The sequence below is a fragment of the Lonchura striata genome, chromosome 5 (assembly GCF_050655825.1).
Source record: "Lonchura striata isolate lonStrDom1 chromosome 5, ASM5065582v1, whole genome shotgun sequence".
Taxonomy (NCBI): domain Eukaryota; kingdom Metazoa; phylum Chordata; class Aves; order Passeriformes; family Estrildidae; genus Lonchura; species Lonchura striata.
The window spans coordinates 41,066,307-41,078,296 of NC_140707.1; the positions used below are offsets into that span (position 1 = coordinate 41,066,307).

At 44.3% G+C, this 11,990-nt stretch overlaps 2 protein-coding genes across 20 annotated transcripts in view; both read right to left on the reverse strand.

Annotated features, from left to right (window-relative positions):
* RAD51B (RAD51 paralog B) overlaps nt 1–7,816 on the reverse strand; it is a 452,264-nt gene extending 444,448 nt beyond the window's left edge. For all 18 annotated transcript variants that reach the window (XR_014956026.1, XR_014956032.1, XR_014956030.1 and 15 more), the window contains exon 1: nt 7,751–7,816. The gene's annotated coding sequence lies outside the window, so the exon portion shown is untranslated. The remainder of the gene's footprint in view (nt 1–7,750) is intronic.
* The window catches only part of TMEM229B (transmembrane protein 229B), a 32,410-nt gene extending 24,594 nt beyond the window's left edge, over nt 1–7,816 (reverse strand). For both annotated transcript variants that reach the window (XM_021537046.4, XM_021537047.4), the window contains exon 1: nt 7,751–7,816. The gene's annotated coding sequence lies outside the window, so the exon portion shown is untranslated. The remainder of the gene's footprint in view (nt 1–7,750) is intronic.
* Nucleotides 7,817–11,990: the final 4,174 nt, after the last annotated feature.

Below are 11,990 nucleotides of genomic sequence, written 5' to 3' on the forward strand. Positions count from 1 at the left end.
TAACTGAAGTCCCACCATGTCTCTTGATGAGGACTTCTGAACCTCTTCCTACACTGGACTGAAACCCTGCAGAGGGACATGTAGGACACAGTCCCCCATCTCCTAAAATTCAAATGCCTTTTGCTCCTTTTGGAACAACAAAAAAATAATTGGAAAACCAACTCTGTAAAGCAACAACTTGCATTTACCCGAAGAAAACAAGTGAATTCAAGGTTATGGGCATTTTTTCCCAGATATATCTAGGTGAGTCCCCTGTCTCAACTGAAAACTTCTGTCAAAGCCCTGAGAAGCACATTAGACTTCTGGAGTTTCAGATTTCTTCTAAAAGCCATGCCACCACCCAACAGCTGAAGAGGCTTGGCCAGATGCCTGCATCCCCACAAAACTGCAATCTCTGCAAATGCTTCTGTGGCTATTTACTGCCAAAACCAAAAATGCATTTAAATAACTTCCACAAGCTTTTATTTTTTGCTGTTGCTATCCTGCAATATCTTTGAAAAATAAATTAAACTCAGGTTTTGAACACATATACAAACAAACTCCCTTGTGCTGTCTTCCATTATTAGACTATCACTTTTTCCTCTGTGTACACTCGTCCCTTCTTATATTCCTTCCATTCTGCTTCTATTAAGGCAATGAAAATGAACCAACTGGATTTACATTCATATTTTGATTAATTACCATGGCTCTCAATATTTTTGGTCCAAGGGGCCACTGTGGATGTTTTGATACTTCTCACAGCTTGCCATATATTCCTGTCATCTACCTTTTAACATAAATCTCTCACCCATTTTCTTAATTTTTACAGTCCCAAGGATGAGCTCTGACCTACTTGTTGTAAGCTGTTGAACCATCAAACACTTACAGACCCATCACAGGAAATGGTTATTTACTCATATATGCTTACATACCATTCATTCTCTCCGAGAGCTCATCTAACTTTGTTGTTGTTTATTTCAGATTTGGTGAATACTTTTCTCTAAAACTGGGGTCAAATCTAACCTCACAATATGGCAGATTAAGTAAGAGATGAGTTAAAAAGGAGCAACTCTTACAAAACTCCACCTACACTTTCTTTATGAAGAAGTACAGCACCCGTGTTATATCATGAAAGCACACTCACTGGCGTTTTGGTAATTGAAGGCAGGGTACTGTTGCCTGGCAACTTATCTGATTACCATTTTTTCAAGCATCACATGCACACTTAGATATGTTGCATAATAATGTCTCGCTTTTATGCAGCCTAACCCAATGGGGAAAAAAAGAAGAGGATGAGGGCAGGAAAGCTACAAAAATTAATGTCTTTCTTTTCCGGAAAAAAAAGTACAAGATAGAAGCTCAAAACCAGGTTGAAACATTAGTATTCCTGAATTTTATTCCTGCTTTTTCTGGCTTGCTGAAGTGCTTATACAAGCATTTTACTTTATCTACTTGTCTGCAAAATGACACTAATAATACCAGCCTCACAGAGACACACTGAAAATTCATTAAGAACTGAGAGATTCTCAAATGAAAGATGCAGTGGAAGTGCTGGTGTTTGCACTTACAGCTTTTTAGTACTCCAAACGTTGCTAAGCCATGGTCCTTAAGCATAGCAAATGTTCATCACTGTCATGACATTGTCCGGTCTTTGTTTCTCAAACCAAGGAAACTATATTTCTTGCATCACAATGGGTCACTTTCCCACTTTCTATGCCTGATATGTAGCTGGGGAAAAGAAAAAATAGAACAAAAAACCTATTCCCATTGCCCCACACACAAGGCAGCAAACCCCAACTTGGAGTAACTATCTAAGAGAAGAACATGGATTCTAATAGTTGACCTTTCGTACATCCACAATTTATAAGGCAACATAATAGAACATAATGAATTGCCTTCTTTCTACATGCACCTTAGTACTCCACTCCACAGGAAATGGCTTAGCTGCCCAGGGCACTCCTAATAACATGCTACCCTCTGTCAGCTCAAATGGCTGAGGCTGATGGTTTGGAAAGTATCTCATCTCCATGGTAAAGTATTAAGCAGCAAAGGAAAACTAAAAGCAACAGCAGCCAAGCTCAATACAACTAAGGAATCATTACATTACCTTCACAGCAGCTTTTCTCTCCCTAGCAAGACATTCAAGCATTTTTATAAACTGTGTCCTACATCCTGAAGCTCCTGTACAAGCTCACTTCCAATTAAAAGCTTAATTGTGAGGTATGCCTTGGAAAGAATTGCTGGATCAAAATAAATTAAATCACATGGTATCTATCATACCACTAGGGAAAACTATAATGAAAACAATAGAAATTACAAAAATAAATAACTCTTCTAGAACTTACTAGAAGCATTCTTACCATAAGCCTCTGCTGACACAAAATACAAAGAAAACACAGGGCTCAGAGTGTCCCATGGGTTAAGCAAGTCCAGCTTTGCTAGGTTAGTTATCAGGAGAGGAAACAGCCAAATACACCACTAGCATCAGGAACACTCTGCTGCAAGCAGAGAGGAATGACTACCTAGAGCTCTGCACAGACACAGCCCTAGCCAAGATTTCTCAGTCCAGATTAGGCTGGTGGAACCAAATGAACTGGATCATGATCTGTGCATGCATTCTGGATGAAATAAATAAAAACAAAACAGACTCCCCATCCCCAGAAGGCACTTGGCAGTACACACAGCACTATGCTAGAGCTACCCATACTAAAGACTATGCTAGAGCTACCCGTACTAAAGACCCAGCTCCCCCCTTCAGAAGTACTTCATCATGCTCCCAGTAGAATCATGAAAGCAGGACAGAGAGGTGCTCCACAGAAGTTCTTCATATAGGCTGCATCCTATAAATGGCACACCTGAGAGAAAAGATCCAGCAAGGAAAAAGTCAAACAGCAGCTTCACCACACTATGCTATCAACACTCACCTAGTGACTACTAATGCTTGGATCCTATGCAATGAAAGCAAGACTGCATTTGTGGCAGGGAAGTCATTTAATCCAGCTTTGACAGAAGCATGTGAGGGCGGGGGAGTTTCAAAATAAGGTTGTAGTGAGCTCTGGTGCAGACACCAACAAAAATCCAGAACAAAAGAAAGGGTAACATAAAACACTTCCCTCTTCTATGCAATGATTAGACATCTCTGACCTAGTAACTGATAGGTACTCTCATTCAGATATGCCTACGAACAAATCTCTAAAGCAGTCTAGCTTTTATTTCACCTCTGAGGACGTGTTAACGAGCAGCATGCACCTGCAAAGCCTTTTACACTCATTTCAGTTGGACTGTAAGGTGCATAAACTCTGGCTCACAGCAGACATTATTGGGTGTATCATTTACACCCAGGAATGTAGTGCTCTGACTAACCAAAAAGAGAGCGTTGTTCTGAATTGGCACAGATGTTGGTATCTGCTCCTGCAGAGCCAAAGCCTTTGCCCAGTCTGGCTTTCTTTCAAGACTTCTTGTAGTTGCCTGCACAGCCACCTTACCGAGGAGCCCAGGAACCATCTGGATACTCCTGCCTCACATATCGTAACAGAAATGTGAAAAGCAGACCAGTTCATTCTAACGTACATGGCTAACCAGCCCTCTGCTCCCTCACCCAGTCTACTCAGCCTGCAGAGCTAAAGCAAGCAGCATGGTCAGGTGAGAAAGCCACCAGAGAATACTGAAATACATACAGGAAACAGATCTGAAAAGGGATAATTTATAAACCTGTACCAAGCAAGCCACTTCCAAGTGGAAGACATTAGCTAACTAGATGATCAAACTTTCAAAAGAACTAAGTATATATACCATACTTTACCTTTCAGATACAGCAAATTTTGTTTTGAAACAGAAGTCCCATTTGTATTGTTCAATTTCATTTCTTTCACTCCAGAAACAACCCAGGAACACCACTGGACACTGCCTTATCTGCAGCTACACAGGAACATGTAGGACAGAAGTGACCACATGTAAGTGTGCTCAGGTGCCACTTCCCCATCTGCAGGGCATGGCTCTGGCACCTGAAAGTTTAACAAGATACTGCAACTGCTGTGGAGGTAGGAAGTGCTTCCTACAAAAGGATGGTGAGGAATGAGAATGAAGGCTTTTCCTAGCTCCTGCTGGCAAACAATTTCTTTAAGCAATTGACCCATTTTCTAGAGAATAATTAGCCCTAGGGAATGAAGCACTGCTGCCCTTTAATTAGCCATGTTGTTACCTCTCCTCTTACCATATAATTGCAGGCTGTCTGAGACTGAAAAAAGAAACAAAACACACAACAACTTAATTTCATTTTCTTAAACATGGTATTTGTTGAAGGCAATCCAGAAACAAAGAATCCTAAGGTACAATTTGCAACATAAAATTTTCCATTACTTCTATGATTTCACCACCAGAACAAGGTCTCCTCCACACCACCACTCATTAAAAGCCTCCTCAATATATTTTCTCCTTTTTAAAAGCTTTTTCATGATGCTTTCCAATCATCTTCCATGAGAAAAAACTTCTTTCTGTTGTCAGACAGCTTAACAGAAAGGACTATTTTGCCTAAAACCTAGTCAAATCTCCTGCAGATAATTTTATTAAAATTTCATGGAGTTTCTTGCAACACAAGAGTAAGTTGGATAAGGACAGAAGTTCTTCAGTCTGAGACTAGATGTGCATATGATGAGCAAGGAGCACAAGAAAGCACACCACAGCCAGTGAGACAACTCCAAAACTTGCAAAGGACTCTTCAAACAAGTCTCAGAGAGTTGACACTTAGTGACCAATCCCATGCTGCAGAAAAAAAAGAAACCTACAAAGCCTGACCCCAGACTCTGTGATAAGTACGATTCTGAGGATAAAAACAAGACTTGCCATCAAAGCATGTGCTGATAGAAAAAAGTTGGGGATTCCCCACCTCCTCCCTCCCCACCCTCCATAGGAAGGGTGCACAGTCTCCTCTCCTTCCCCTCATTCCCCCTCCACACCTTCTTCCTGGCATGATCAGTCCCCAGCTGCAATTTATTTCTAATGCTTTGAAGGAAGGTTATGCTTAAATTAATCTGACTAATTATGCCATGAGAAGAAACACCCTTCCTGGACACAATGCAGTGCCTGTCAGCACCCCTGAAATATCGGATCTGAGGACAGTTACTATCTTAACCAAGTGGACAGGTATTAAAAGCACATTTACAATGCTGGAAAACAACTCCTCTCCCCATTTCTTGACGTGCAGGAGTAAGTAGATCCACAAATTACAAGACCAAAGGGATCCCTATGCACATCTTCACTCCCTAGAACATCTCCCAGATGCTGAATAAAGTATATATTGTAAAAAGATATCTTAAAAGACTCCACATCGAGTTTATCACCTTATCCAAAAACCTCTTCCTGCCTTACACTCTAATCCAGAAACCTGTATCTCCCTTCAAGGTTAAATTTGGCTTTCACTGTTTGGCACCACATAATATTATCACACTGTCAGCAAAACTGCAGTCCCCACTACCAGGTACCATTTCTATACGGATGCAGAGATCTAGGTTACCCTCAACTACACACCTGTGCTATCCATACCTCTTGTTTTACACCCCTTTACAACTTCTGTAAACTGCCATGGGATCTTGCCATAAGAATTCCAAGGTTTGAACTCTCCAAGGAAGCAGCTTGTTTTCTGCCTCCACATCAGCTTTCAGTAGAGTGGGCACAGCAATACTGACCAAGGCTACAAATGTGCTGCCAGAGCCTCAGCAAGAAATTATGCAGTAACAAGCAATACTGCCTCAACTTCTGCTTGTCCCTCCATTTCCTTTCCACCAGACTATACTACATGTTTTTTCAATATTCTTGTGATCAGAGGATATCAGAATGTTTCAGTTTGAATCAGCTGCTTCTAGCACTTTTGCTGAGCTTTGTTTAGAAAGCTACTATAGCTACTAGTTAAACCAAAAGATTAGGAGTTCAATCTTGTTTCAATCTGACAACGACCTCTGAAATGTCATTTTCCTGCACCTCAGCTTCCCTTTCTACAAACGGAGACACCCATATTCTTCAGTGGCAACCTCAACAGAAAAGTATGAAATTCTCAGACATACACACTGAGAGCATATATTCCTCAAGGAGAAAATATCTACTTGCACATTTAGTGAAAAATCTTAACTTATCCATAGTAGCAAGCTGCTGTCACCTAACACAGGAAAATTGACATTTCTGTACAGAACCTTCTCAGTGGGACAAGTTGCTGGGATTCAAGAAGGACCTTCAGGATGTGTCATGGGCACAAGAACATCTTACAGATTTCCTACACAGTCTTCCCCAGCACTGGCTGAAAGTGCCTACAGGTATTATGGACTCCATGTCAGTAAGTATTTCTTTTCTGTTTTCCAGTAACTTATGGTAATTTTTGTTTTCACTACTTCCTACTTACCACCAAACAGTAGCTAGCCCATCTCTAACTGATGTTGTACATATATTAATGCATTCGTGCTCCTGGAAAACACAGAATGGAGCTCTTTGGGCAATCTGTTCTTCTTGCAACTCCCCAATGCACACAGCTCTGACAGTCACAGAGATGTTACCACTCTGCCTGTGAAAAAAACCAGCTCCCGCAGGGACTGCTTTTTTTTCTCAGAAATAAGAGAAAACAGGAAAAACATGCCAAATAAACAATGCCAGAAAACAATACAAGGTATTTCATGTTACAGAGTTTTTCTGCATCTGCTGTGCAGTTATAAGGCTTAAAAAGTATGTACATCCCCAGTAGAAACGATCTCTAAGAAGTCCCAGTGTAACAATCCAACTTAAGATGAACAGGACAGAGCAGCCTCCCCAGCATCCCTGCTCCTAAGCGTCCTAGAAGCAATTTGCAAAACCCTAGAGTAAATAAGTGAATGGGGAACAGAAGGAAACAGATTTTCCATTTTGCAAAAATTCAGCTATTCTGAATATTTTTCCATACCAAAGATGGAACAAGAGCAAACATCTTGAGACTAATTTAAATATTAAAAAAAAAAAAAAAAAAACACAGAAAAGAAAAAACTCTAATTTTCAGCTGACTATAGTATCTGTATCCCTGACCTCTGGCTTTACACACAGGAGTAATTCACAAGGTTGCAGAAAAGTCACTGAACGGACCAGAGCCAGTTCCCACCTCCCAGTTCAGGTCTGCAAACGCCGGGCTCATTCAGAGCTATTTCCCCTTGACTGGAATAAAGTTTTACAGAAATCAATACAAAAAGATGATTCGAGACATTTCTCTCTTTTTGGGGGGAAGAAAAAAAAATTAAAAAGGCACTGTTCAGTGAAAAGCAGCTCCGATTTCAGCAACCCTTCCACCCTGCTTTCCCTGAGCCCCGAAAACTTCGCAGCCGGGGTCGGGAGCTGCCGAGCAAAACCCCCTCGACACGCACCGCGCTGCCGCCCCGAGGAGCTGCGGATGGCGGCGGGGCCCGGCCTGCGGGGGCTGCGCCGCTCCCCGGGAGGGGGCGACACACGGTGCCCGGTGCGCCCGCGGGGCCCGCCGCAGGCGGGGAAGCCGCCGCTCGGCCGCCCGCCTTTGTCTCGCCGCGGCCGGCACACGCCCGGCGGGGGCGGCGCGGGCCTCCCGCCGCCAGAAAGCGAAACCAGCGGCTGCGGGCGCCATCCCCGCCCTCCGCCCCGGGCAGCGCATCCCCCGCGCCGCTGGGCTGCGGGGAGGCCGCCGCGGGCCGCGCGCAGCCCCGGCGGGGCGGCCGTGAGGGCAGCGGCCGCGGGCAGCTCCCGGGGCCGCCGCTCGGCCCCCCCGCCCGGCCGCGGCTCGTGTCCTCACCGGTGTCCATGGGTGCCCCGCGGCCGGCGGGAGGTGAAGTGTGCCAGTGACACTCGCCCGTAGTATGGATGCGGTTTCAATCTGCACATGCTCGCTCCCGACAGCCAGCCTGCCCCGCCGCTCTTAACTCTTTCCGCCCTCCCTCGCACTGCCTCCCCCGCCCCGCGGCGCCGGCCCCGCGTCCTCCCGCCGCCTGCAGCCGCTTCTCTCGGCCCGCGGGCGGGCGGCCGGCCCTCCCGGGGCCACGGCGGGGCACAGAGCCTGAGCGCCGCAGGGAGCCCCAAGGGAGGGACCTGCGTCCCCGGAGGACCGGACCCTGCCGGCGCGGGCCGGTGGGCGCGCAGGTGAACGTCGGGAGCAGCCTGCCCTACCCGAACGCTGGAGTGTTGGCTCCGGCCGGGAGCACGATGTGGCACAGTTCGCCTTGGCTAGTGAACCTGCAGTACGAGTCCTTCATATTTACTCCTCCAAAGAAATCCATAACAAAAACAAATAAACACACACACACACCCCATCAGCAGAGGGATGTAACCCCCATGCGCCTGTTGTTGGATCTGGACGCTGACAGGACATCCCTGCGGTGCAGGAAATCAAACACAGCTATCAAAGGAAGTATTTGTCTGCAGCTTCAGTATTAAAATAGGGAAACATAATCTCTGAAAATTGTAGTTTTCCACCCAGAAGGATCTCTTCAGATTCAGAAAACTGCCCGAGGAAGAATAGTAAGAAAATAAATTTCAAGCATAGGTAGCAAAAATTAATTAAAATCCTTTCTCTGACTACATTAACTCTTCGGCAGCACAAGAACACAGGAAAAAAAATGCTTTTCTATGGCATGAGAAATCAGGAGAGTGCAGTTCTGCTTGCAACCAGGGCTTGCAAGCAAACAAATGCCCCCTCCGTACTTCTGGCTTCCGTCTGAAATAATGTGGGTGGAGGTAACAGCAGCTCTCTGTGGTTAGGTGAGCTGGCTAGTGCCTCTGAAGTGCCTTATGGTCTCTTCAGACAAAAGTGAGCAAGGTTTTTAGTTCTGTCCATTTCCAGAGAGAGACATTAACATATTCTGGGATAAAATGATAACCTGAAGTGACACAAATGCAGAAATGGCAATTGATCTTGAGCCTAGATATCTGTCTGTGAGCAGCATCCTGGTTTTCCTAATGGGTTACTGACTTGTGGCTCTTGTCTGATCTTCCCAGGCCTCTAATGCAGTCCACATTTTCTTTCTCACAAGCAAAAGGATTCCTGGTCTTTCCTATCTTCTGTAGTACCAGAAATGATGAGCTAATGCTTTTAGCAGAATAAGGATGTTTTTATGACCTCTGTTTAATGACTCAGCATTTCTGCTTTCAGTAATAAATAGTCCCAATAAAGAGGCAACATCAGCTCTGTGGAGGCCCCGAAGCAGTTATAATCATCGTTTCTCAAGATGTCTGGCAGCAGTGGCTCTGTTAAAGGCAGGTACTCTCTGGAGAGGCTGCTCCTTCAGCCCCGGAGCTGCGGGGCCAGCAGCCGCTGCACACACCAAAGGCCGTGCAGAGATAGCTCTGCGTAACCGGGGAGAGCCCGGGCTGCTGCCCGGCGCTCCCTCTGCGCTCGCCCGGGGAGCTGTGTGTGTACAAACCTCTGTAGCTGCTCCGAGGATGCCACAATGCAGCAAACCAGCCTGTCACCGAGTCACCTGATTGCACAATCTCACTATGAGAGCCGGAGATGCAGAAAGATGGAGCGTTTTAAAGGGGAAATGGAGAATAAGGCACAGCTAGCCCTGCCTCAGCAACCGAGCTGTGCAAGCTAGAACAGCAGCACTGCTTGTGCTGGTGACCTCAAGCTGGATAAAAAAACCCCCACAATTGCTTTGTATAAATTTCAGCAGAGCTGAGAAGGAAAATGGTAAAATAGCTAAGACATTTTTGATATACTAAAGAGCACCTTAAAATACAATATCCAATTAGGCAGTTGGAGAAGACAGCAGCCTGAAACAGTGCTTATGTATTTATTGTGAAATAACATCGTTTAGAAAGCACTGAGGACCATGCTAGAAATATAGTCAAGAGAGCATGAGAGAGATAATTTCACAGTATGAGACAGCATGAATGTTTCACAGCATGAGAGGAGAGAATGCCTTACAAAAAGCAGAGGAAAGGTCAAAGAGAGTGGAAGAAGAGAGCTGAGAGACACTCACCTACAAGAAGGAGAAATCAACAGCCAAGGATGGATCGGAAAAAATGAGAAGCACGTGTAGGGAATACATAAATCTCTATTTTCCTGTCTAGTCACATCATGCAGAGAGAGGAAAGAGGAGGTAAGGATGAAGGAGAAGGCTCCCAGAATGAGGAGAAAGGAAGGAGGAGGCAGTGAAGCAGGATGAGGAGAATGAAGACACTGTACTGTGTTGAGGGGATAGACAGGAGGGAGAAATGTCAGAGTGAGCACCTGATGGTGGTGCTGTACACCTGAGAGCTTGTTCAGCTCTCCCTAGCTGTATTAGCTGGTCCAGAAGAGCTGTTATTATTCTATTCAGCCTTGTTTCTTTACTTGAGCTAGTAAAGGAGGAGAGAAAAAGAATGAAGTTGAGATTATAATACAGTGAAAGTGGGGTGAAGACTGGGGAAAAAGGCAAGAATTTCTCTAACTGCCCTTTTGTCAGGCATTCACAAGGAAGCTTGAGCTCCAAGTGTGCCCAAGGCCTCGTGGTGGGCACACCATTCTCTGCAGAGCATCCAGGCTGGAATGCTCTGGGTGCACAGGAAGCTGGGTCCAAGATGAAAAGAGTTTGTGGTGGCATAACAGTTCTCTAGTCTCTCTGCAGCCACTTGTAAACAGGCACAGGGAATGCTGCTGATCTTCATGTGTGTGTTGCCTTTTTCTGAAATAGCATATATCATATATAATACCTGATCTTGGCCAAAACCAGTTCAGATGTTTCTGCACCAGTGTGTCTGGTTCAGGAAGGGTTTCTTTATTTGGGTCTAGCATAACATGTGACTATATGGAAACATCTTGGAAAGTGGCATAATCATATTTGTTGGCTGCTATACTCCTGTATCTGGACATGATAAGGAGTGCAGTGCAGCAATATCCAAGCTGGTTCCTACTCATTTGTGTTCCTCACTCTGTGACAGGCAGAACTTAATCCCTCACTTAAATTTTGTGTGTTTTATTTGTGGCACATTGTTACACTGAAGACAAAAAATTTATTTATGTCTTCAGGAACATTTTATTGTGGTCATTACACTGGTATCTGAGTACATCACAATTATTACTGTCACTGTAGTCATTCCCACTGAGGTAAGATCTTACTCTGCAGACTGGGCTTTGAAGTTCAGACATGTTTCAGTTTAAAAGAATCCTAAATTTGAGATTCCTAGCATCTCTCTTTCCCCAGAGAATTTGGTTTTATATGTCTCCTTATATTTAAATTACAGTTTAATCGAGTGGATGCTCATCCCTTCTGTGTATCCAGTCCTGGTCTTGAAAAAGAACCACCTGGAAATTAGTCTTACTGGTTTAGTCAAAGTGGGTTGTCTGATATTGCTTAGGAGCTACTGAAGAATGGGATCCATATTTCCAGAGCAGGGTTTAAGGCCAGGATTATTAAGTCATGCTTGGCCTAATTTCTTGATTCACTTTAAACATGCTAACGGGTTCTGCAGCAAATGAAATGAGAATCTCACCTTATAACACTCCCCATTCTCTACACAGTCCAGCCAGTGCTTTGAAGGAAACATCTGTCATGAAAAACTTCATCACAATTGTTTAAAACCTGTCAAGGTGCAGTCAGGGTTTTTGCCTCCCTGGGGAAGTTTGGCTTTTTCTGTCCTGTTTTCCTGAGGAGGTCCCACAATTGGAAATCAGGAATTTCATCTCCCTGTGTGTATAGAATAAAAAGTAGATGCTCTGTGTTTATTTAATAACCCCCCAATGGATGTACATCCAAAACATGGGCTTCTCTGACAGGAAACTGAGGAACAAAGAGTAACATTTACACTTGCAAGGATATTAAATAAGGATTTTTTTTTTTTTTTTTTGCCTGAAGGGCCCCAGCCACTGTGGTGACAAATGTTATTCAAATACTTGAAATAGGAAATGGATTTTGAAGAATACTACAAGTCATGTACTGCCTCAGATCAGTTTTCATAGGTCTTCATGCAATACCATAGAGATTGCTTTCTTTGTCTCTTTTTCCTTATGGTGCAGGTAGGAAAAATACAAGCCATGGATTTGCTGAGTTCTTTGA